Below are 8,348 nucleotides of genomic sequence, written 5' to 3'. Positions count from 1 at the left end.
GCACTTGGGAAGATTATCGGAATAAGGTCTAGGAGCATTCGAAGCAGCTGAGGTTGGAGCATGTGGTGTGGTCAGAACTTGTGCGGTGGCAGCATTAACTGCCACTGTCTGCTGCTTCTTAGAAGTCTCAGGGCCTTGATGCCACTTCCTCTTGTTGTTCTTCCCCTTCTTGCCATCACCTTCCTTCTTGCCTTCAGCCTCCACTGGCTTTTCACCCTTCTTGTTGTTGTGGTCATACAGCTTCTTCGCCAATATCTTAGCACTGTCGAAAGTTTCAGGATTTGTAGCTATCATGTTTCCTTGGATCGGAGAGGTTAGTCCCCAGATGAATCTCTCGATCTTATTTCCTTTCGAGGTGATCATGCCCGGACATAACAGAGATAGTTCACTAAATCTTGATATGTAGGCATCGATATCAGCATTTCGTACACTGAGGTTCCACAGCTCTTGCTCCATTTTCTGAATCTCACCACGAGGTCAGTATTCAGCCATCAGCATTTCCTTCATTTCTGTCCATGGCATGGAATTGGCTACGGGGAGTGTCATGGCTTCTACGTGCCCGTTCCACCAAGTTAGTGCTTGGTCGAAAAATGTGCATGCAGCAAACTTTACTTTCATCTCTTCAGGGCAATCGCATGTCTCGAACACCGATTCCACCTTTTCGATCCATCGTTTCAGGGTGATCACTCCTCCAGTGTCGTTAAAGGTTCGTGGTTTGGCGTTTGTGAAGTCCTTGTAGGTACATGTTTTGGTGGGTCCTTGATTCATTCCGTTGTTCGAACTCCCGGCCCCTTTCCCGTTGACTCCTCCATTGTTCCCTTGGTGAATTTGTGCCATTGCTGCGGTGACCACAGCAGATACAGCTACCTGGAATGCGATTTAGTCAACTTCGGGTGGGGTTGGTCCCGGGTTTCCGCGAGTGGGTCGGCGAGGCATCTTTCTGTCATGAAACGGAAACATGTTGAGTGTTTGTGGATTCTGTGAGGTTGTGATCCTACTGACTAGGTGCATGGTACGAACTTAAGTACTTCTACCATTTAGCATACAATCATGGATTCGCAACACATAGCAATTTGTAATGTCATAATAAAACACGTAAAAGTTCGCAAATATTATCCGCATTTGATACATGAAAATTTTTCTCGAAGGAGCATACATAAGTGATATTAGTTCGACAGCATAACGACTCTATGAGTAGTGTAGTCACTTAAACATAGAGTCGGGGTACATAGCATAGATCCTAATGGCCTAGTACGATAAGTCTATCCCTAATCGCGATGAGCTATGCCCGGGGGTGGTGCTGAGGAAGGGGATGCTCCCTGAAGACAAGCCACCTGTCGTTCTGCGTCCTGGAGTCGAGACTCCCACCTCACCTGCCTCATATGGAACTCTCAAAGTACGTCTCGTGTCTCTTGCTCTGTATGTTCGACCATAGTCCACAGTTGGCGTACCTGGTCGGCGGTGCTCTGAGCAAGGTCGTCAGTGTTCCGTAACCGTCTCACCATGACCGGAAGGGCTCAATCGGCCGGTCCTCCGTCCCTCAGGTAAAAGAACTCATGTGACATGCCGAACGGGGGTCGTTGTCCCTGCTGGCTGCTCCATCTCCAAAGATCAATACCCCAAGGGGTGTAGGACCAGTGGGGCCCACCCGGTAACCAGGCACCCTAATCGGGTAAGGGGGGTTGATGACTTAGGACTCTACGTCCGAATCACCCCCTTCACTATCGTCGGGTTCCTCCTCAAAGTTTCCTTCATCTTCTTCCTCCTCCTGTTCTTCTTCTGGTTCGGCAAGCTCGCCCTCGGCTCCTGCCTCCGGTTCCCCGTCAGATTCCTTCTCGGGGTCTTCCTCAGGCTCTTCTTCAGGCTCTTCATCGATCCATCCGTTATTTCCCTGGTTAGGGAAGTAAGGATCTCTGGGGTGATGGAAACCAGCCATGCTGTCTGCGAGAGTGTGTAAATATGCTAACATTATTCCTAGGATGCTACAACTATTGTACAGACTAAGCAGGCGTTCTCTTTTTGGTGATAGAGGGGTACGCTTTTAGGTTCCCTAGCTATCACGATCTCCTCAGGACGTGTGGTAGTGATACCTTGGAGGGAATGTAGTTGATCAGGCTACATCCGCTCCGTGATACAACTAAGAACAGTGCTGGATTAACCGAGATACTAGCATTATCTTGTTTGATTCGGCGTTAGGTTCTCGTTCCTAATACAAGCAAGGGTGTTTTATTGTTATGTTTTACTTGTTTCGTTCAGAGTTTTGGTAGTCCCTCTTTTGGTTTATAGTTGCATATCAATGTGTGGCTACATATGCTAGTTCACTATAAACAGATCTCTAATACCAACCTGTCACACCCCCGAACCAGACGGCGGAAACGTCCGAGGGCTCTTGTGACTCAATTGAATACCATCACAATGAGTATACATGAATCATAACATCATTCGTCACCATGCATTGAAATATTACAACCGATATTGTTTACAGTCAGTACATTGTTCAAAACATTACATTCCCAAAACATAAACCGTTCGATGCTAATTAAACAAACATTATGACATCACTGGATACATTTTTCTTCGATTTACCTGTTACCTGAGAATACAAGTATTTTGGAAAAACGTCAACATATGAAATGTTAGTGAGTTCATAAGTAAGGTTTGAAAAGAAATGATTTGTATAGTTTTGAAAACCACAGAAAATACGATATTTTCTAAAAAAAAATGTTGTATATAAAAAAATGTGTGAAGATCCGTAAATATGCTTGTTGATTATTGTAAACGTGAATAATTGTTAAACTTAATTTGTATACATCACATAGTTAAGAGTGTTGAATTCCCCAGGGAAAACCCGATGTTTTCCCAATACATCAAATTACATGGCTTAGTTTGTGTTATTCCGATACGACGTTGTTTTTGATAATTCCAGGTGACATTGGATTAATTACGGGTTGTTAGTCGTTATAATCACGCATTAATGAAAATGACTAGTTTACAACTAAAAAATACAAACGATCCCTTAGGCGTTGTCCGTACTACTCATTTAATCCAACCACCCTGACTTCTCATAGCCCCACAACCGAGGAGAAAAGAGGGTACGAAGCCCCCGTTATTTCCATAAGTTGTTCAAGGCTATCGTGAATGCGAAAGGCACTTGGCTAGATTCGCATTTGACTTCTTGACTTTGCTAGCAGTACCAAAGGACCCTTGGGGCCCAACAACACAATAAAGTTGTTGAAAATCCTTTTACACGGAATTAGGTCATATAAGGCCCAATAACATATAAGCGCGTTCCCTTCGGGCCTAAAGATCATGTCATTGGGCTAGCTAGGCCCAACAGGCACGATTTGAAACTTTCGAGCCCAAAGATTGTGTATTGACTTCTCGTAAATTACCGCATGTGTATTGAAGTACCATTGTTTATTGATTTTTGATTCGTTATTGATTCGAGACCGAATCAATTCGTTTGGTAACGATATTGGTGTTGAAAGTGTAATTATTATTACGTTTCGTCGGTAGACGTAGTACTCGTATTTTTATTTTAAGGGGTTTGTTGTTTTAAGAATTAGAGTTTATCTTTTTAAGCCCCTTCTTGGATAAAATTTACACTTCTAACCCTTTGTATATAAAAGAATTCTCATTTTAGTCCTTAAACTATTTTTCTTGACTCTTTAGTATCAAAACTTATTGGAAAGACAATTTTAGCACAAATTTACTTGATAAACAGCTTGAGTCCTTCAAAAATGAAATTTTCTCGGTAGAAACCTCCATTTTCGCAACTTTTCCAATTTTGGCCCAAGATGGAAAATTTTTGCATCTTTGGTCCCTTTTTAATTTGAAAAGCATTTTTGGCCCTTGAAATAGTTCTAGTACACAAGTAATCCCCTGTTTTACAGAAATGTGCAGTTTCAGCCCCTCCAAATCAAAAATCTCGCAATTTGGGGCTTCATTGGACCGAAAAGCCCATTTTGGCCCATTATGTTTAAAATTCACATTTTTAACCCTTCGAAAGTGTTGATATTCAGAAAATACATATTAGAAACTGTTTAGACTCATCTCAACCTTCAGAATTTACATTTTGTCATTTTGGGCCCCTTAGTTTTCTATTTTTGGCATTTTGAGCCCAAAAATGGGTTTTAAGTCCAAAAATGTTCATATTAACCAACTAGGTTATTTTTCTAGACTTGATTAGTGTGAAATGGTATAAGTTATACTTATTTCATTCTTCTTATTGTAGATCTCGATTTTGAAGTTCTTTTGACTAGTATAAACATCACAATCACATAAGATCATACATATAAGCATAAAAATCACACAAGGCATACATATACTCATAGATCTACACATTTGCTTGTATTCTCCCCCACAATAACTTATAAAAACTGAAAAAGAGGGGGTATGAAGCTCACCTTTGGGTGTGGTTTCGGCTTTTGGAAGAAAATGAGAAGAAATTCGGCCTTAGCAACCTTCCTTGGAAGATTTCGAACTTGGATGCTTCTTAGGTGCTAGATCATGAGTTTGAATGAATTAAGAGGTGATTGTTGGATGAAATGAAGTAACTAGCTTAAGGATCTAAGAGATTTCTTACCTTAGATGATGATTTTTGTGTAAAAATCCCCTTGAATCCTCCTTAGATCTCGAAATATGGATGGGATATGAGAGAGTTTCCTTGAGAGAAAGGAGAGTGAAATGTGTGTGTGTGCTTTGACTTGGCCGAGAGAAAGAGAAAGAGAGAGAGAGAGAGAGAGAGAGAGAGAAAGAGTTAGCTAGTCATGGAAGTATGTGAGTACATGGATGTTTGAGTCTCCTTGCATGGAAGTCCCTTGAACAATTGTGAGGTGGCATTCACAAAGTCAACTTTCCTCTTCTTTTGGGCTTGGGCCAAGAATAGGGAGGGTGAGAGGAGGTTTTTGGGCTTTTTTCCCTTAAGTCCATATTATAGCTAGGTTAGATGATTTTTGGCACTAAAAAAATATAAATGTGATTTTTATGACCTATTAGGCTAGATTAGGTTAATTATGGTCCAAAATGGTTCATATAATTAATCTATTACCCTCTAGGCCCAATATGGCCAAAAATATTGAATTAAATGGAAGTGGGTCCAATTAGAGCCCATTTAAGAGTTCTAAGCCCAAGATAGCCAAATTGGAAGCTTATTGGTCCATTGGGCCCAATAAGGAAGTCCTAGTCCAAAAATGGACTTAAACAAGAACTTCTAGGGTTTCCAATTGCTTAATGACTATTTGAATTGCTTGCATGGGGTGTTTGATTGAAGTTTTGTTGTCATAGAGTATGCATCATACATGCTCTTATGTTTTTGATTCATAATTTGGTTTAAGTGTTGGTTACAAGGCACAAAAATTCCTAATTGTGACACACTCATCAGGAGGGTGTAGGACACTAAAACATGGCTTAATGGGGTTTACGGACCTTGCATTGCGAAGCCGGACACTCAAAAATATCATAAATGAAACCTCTATCAATCGTATTTGCTCTATCTCTATCTATTTTAAATATCTCCCAAATCTCTCTTAAAAGTTCCTTAAACTTTTTATAGTCATTCGGGCCATCCTGACCCTTAACCGGGTCAAAAACAGCTTGAAACGGGGTAAAAACGAGTAAACCAACCTTAAGGAGCCGAAACCCTCTTAGGAGTCGAGACCCTCCTAAGTGTTGAACCCTAGGAGAACCAAAACCTGGAACCGAGAAGCAGCCGAGAACCAAGACCCCTGAGAACTGAAACCCCGAGGACCAAAACCTCGAGGACCGAAACCCTTGAGAACCGAAACCTGCCTGATGACCGAATCTCGCTTTCAGCCCTTCCCTTCGCACCTTCGGTTCATCTTCCCCCTGTCTCGGTTCCTCTTCTACTCTTGGTCCCCATGTACAACCAAGCCGAACCTTCGCGTCCTCGGCTAGAATTTCGGAAATTTACAACTTTTGCCCGGTTTTCAATATTTTTAACATTTTAAGCCCGTTTTTCATCATTTTAAAGCGGGATTTTGACCCAAAACTTTATTTTAACATATTAAGACCCATATGTCTTAATTAATCACGTTTTTAATGAAAATCTTATCCAATATTTAGTGGTTGGTGTAATAAAGGTGGAATGTTAACTTTCCTTTAGCTTATGACACAAGCAACCCTTCACACCCACTCCTTGACTAGCCACACTCCTTCTACCATGCCTAGGTCATGACAATGTACTTTTTCATCATTTCTAACCTTTTCCCACACTTTTAGAGCTGTAACATCACTCATCACTCCTCACTTCACTCATTTCCTCTTATTTTACCAAAGATCAAACACAACTTTCCTCTCACTTTCTCTCTCTAAAAATTCGAGACTTCAAGGTTGATCATCAAGTATACTTCCAATTTTGGTAAGTAATATTATCATTTATATGATTACCCCACCTCCTTCTACTCAAATCATAGGTTACTTACACAAACTCCATCATACTTGTGTTAGATCTTCGAATCTTCAAGCAATCTTTTAAGTATTCTTGAGTTGAACACTTCCCTTTTCCAACATCCATCCACCAAAATCACACAATGTGAGTTCATACCCCTACATTTTCATAATTTCTTAAGTTTTAAATGGGGTAATACAAGTTAAATAACCAAGGACACGACTAAATGCTTCTAACAACATGCATCAGAAAAGTTGAACTCCATTCACGGACTGTTTTGGTCAACTAAAACATTTTAGTTTTCAAAATTGTACATGGTGCAAGTGGTTCAAGTTCTTAGCTTCAAAATGGCTACTTGCACATTTCCATATGATTTTTCTACAATTTATGGTGATTTTTACAAAACTGTCTATCATTTCAAGAACCAATCTGGACCAGTCTATGTTTATGGACGTTTTCACCTAAGTTGGAGGTCACTAAAAATCATGGGAAAATTTATGAACAAACTAGACTCATTTTCCTAACTCCCAGAATTTACGGATTCTGATTTGAACCTGTTATAAATTTTCTATAAATTCTCTAAGAACAGTAATGGAAAATGTTAATAACAGAAGAATGCTAACAATTTCATTTCACCTTGTAACATATCGAGCAAGGTGTATATCTTTATGTGAACATATGTTACTGCAAATAAATGGCATTTTGTCTTGGTATATAGACATGCATCAGTTAATAAATGGATTTTGATATATATATATATATATATATATATATATATATATATATATATATATATATATATATATATATATATATATATATATATATGGAATATAAAAGATAACAATTGTTATAATCAAAGTACATCCATTACATACAAACATTTGAATAAACTATGTTAAATATAGTTTACGTACATTACCACTACTACCCTTGTGTTGATAAACTATAATAGGTATAGTTTATGATTCATTGCATAACACACTCATACAAAAACGGTACATTTATACGAAAAGGGATTTTCATTACATTAGACGTAAATTCGTTAATAACTTTGTGAGACATTCGCTTCACATTTACCAATAAGTCATGTATTGTAACTAGAGTCTCCTGGATAGAGAGTGTGATAGTTGTATATAGATCTATATTGGGTTTGACAAACCCACACCTTAACTGCATGCAACAGTTAGACCGGCAAGTCTGGGGTGACAAATGTCATAACATTTCTGACGCCTAAAGAACGTCGTTTCAGGCCAACTAGGTCATAGCATAGTTATAATAACTCACAAAAAGTATTAACAAACATAGGAATTTACGGGAACTTCATTGAATTCAAACGTGTTTATGTCGATTTAAACTTACATTATTTTCTATAAGTAAGAAATGTTACTTATACATTTCGGTCTTTGGATATAAGACTACATTACACATTTTAAGGAAAATATCGGATTTTTTTGGAACAAACATGACATTTACAAGAGAAAGGTTTTTATCAAGATAAAACAAAAGCTTATGAGCTCACCAACCTTTGTGTTGACACTTTTTCAAACAACTTGTATTTTCAGGAAATCACTAAACAGGTAATCAAGTGCATTTTGAAGATGAAACGTTAAGGCGTCAAACATTTCATATTTTGTCAACATATTGTAATTGATTTGGAAACATGTAATTCATACAATGATGTAACTCTTTCAATTATATATATGTTGGTTGTGTTTGCTTAAATTACTATTGCAATTGTGGTTATGATACTATACATGAAGTCCTCCACCCCCTGACATTTCCGTCATCCTTGGTTTGGGGGTGTGACATGAATAATATACATGGGAGCCCGGATGTTACACAAATTCTTTTGCCTTTCCTATATGTTGACCACATGTTGCTACCTCTGTTGTTCCTCCATGTTGAACAGTAAAGTTGTGAAAGTACCCGTTAAGGT

This window comes from Lactuca saligna, chromosome 5 (genome assembly GCF_052625555.1).
Source record: "Lactuca saligna cultivar CGN05327 chromosome 5, ASM5262555v1, whole genome shotgun sequence".
Lineage (NCBI taxonomy): Eukaryota > Viridiplantae > Streptophyta > Magnoliopsida > Asterales > Asteraceae > Lactuca > Lactuca saligna.
The sequence above is the reverse complement of the archived record's forward strand: the minus strand, read 5'-3'. Positions refer to the sequence as shown.